The following is a 1,752-nucleotide window of genomic DNA, read 5'->3' as shown; positions in this document are numbered from 1 at the left end:
TTCTCGAATCTTCTACAAAAACAGGGAAAGAAAAAAAAAAAACCTGAAGGAAGCCAAGGAACAGAAAATTGGGCAGGTTTCAGAAGCATGAGCACTAAGAGAGATGATTGAAAGCTGGAATGGTAAGTGGCACCAGGGGTCATGAGCAGCACCAGACAGGCAGTGGGGCAGGGGACAAGAGGAACATGGGGCCAAGCCGGACAGATGAGGCTGGGCCCCTACTGGGGCCCAGAATGAGGTAAGAAAACATTTCGAATAAAGCAGTACCATTTCCGTTCACTCTGGGGTTCCCTCTCCGTTATGCTTCACAAACCCTTGCTCAGGAAGTAAAGTGAAAGGTAGTTTTGATATGTGGCTGTCACTTCCCATTTTCCCCTAGCCCATTCCCTGAAGCCAGGAAATTCTGAAGGTCCTTCTCTGACTCCAAACAATGAAAGGACAGCTCTTGTTGACAAGAAGATCCAAAGGGAACTTAGTGGAATGGGCTGTCCTTTGTGATGGGAAGAACATGTGGTAACAGTCTGGATGTTCACCATAGCAGAGCTCTGACTGCATAACCAAAGAAACAAGGGCATTCAACAGGATTCTACACATAGTCAGATGAGAGATGATCCAGCCCTACTCCTAGGCTCCTAGTGTCTATTCACATTACCAAGGGCAGCTGGAAGACATACCCACTAGGCTCAGTTTTCAAACCACAGCATCTTGCATGGTCATGATGCTCTTTTATAATTCACACCTACCCCTGGAGTGGAAGGCAGATAGTGACCTGACGTAATGACCAAGTCACACTCATGGACTGGTTACGTTACCAGTAATTAGAAAATGACTGCCCAACAAATCTATATCCACAGCATAATACAGCTAGATACGAATCTTGCAGTTTGAGAAATTGTGCATAGTTGCAGAGGTCCCTGCTACTTCTCCAGGGGATCAAAACTGAATCCTAAACCTGTTTGGACAACACATTTGCAAGCCTATGCCACCAGACTGGAGGGCAAGACAGGGGTCTACTAAACCAAAGGCTAGGCCTCGTCCTCAAGTTGGCTGAAATCATTGTAAAGGCTGGACCTTTTAGAAACCGGTGGTTTTTTGTTTTTTAATCTTTTTTCAAGGCTAGAATTTCCCTACCGATTCTGGTTGAGAATTCTTTTTCTTGGTTTTCCCAAATTGAAATTGTTAGCATACAGATCTCACATCTGGCTTTTCCGTTTATCTCAGAGAAGCCCAAATCAGAAGCACAGATACCAGAAAAGCAGTCCCACTGAAGGCCACTGATTATGGGCCTGACCAGCAGTAATATCCACACTGTCCAGGAAGACCCTGACATCAGGCAAAGGAATCGAAAAATTTCCATGCTGGGCACACACCACTCACCTATGCACCAAGGGCACGACAAGACCTTGTGCACATCCTCATGTGTTTAGACATAAACACACATCATACTGTGCACACAGGCTGTGCAGCTCCTCCTGCTCATGACTGCAGAACTGGCCCCAGGAGATACACTTAGAAATAAACCAAAAAATCAGCCGGGGGTGGTAGCGCGCGCCTGTAATTCTGGCTACTCGGCAGGCTGAGGCGGAAGGATCGCCGGAGCCCAGCAGGTCGAGGCTGTGGGGGCGGAGCGGCCACTGCATTCCAGTCTGGGCGACAGAGTGAGACTCCACTCAAAAAAAATTAAATAAAAAAAAAAGAAAAAGATTCCTTAATTCCCCATGTGGGCTTTTTTTTTTTTTTTTTTTTTTTTTT

This window comes from Carlito syrichta, unplaced genomic scaffold, assembly GCF_000164805.1.
Source record: "Carlito syrichta isolate Samal-C Ts95f unplaced genomic scaffold, Tarsius_syrichta-2.0.1 Scaffold313052, whole genome shotgun sequence".
NCBI classification, from domain to species: domain Eukaryota; kingdom Metazoa; phylum Chordata; class Mammalia; order Primates; family Tarsiidae; genus Carlito; species Carlito syrichta.
This window is presented reverse-complemented; position numbering follows the sequence as displayed.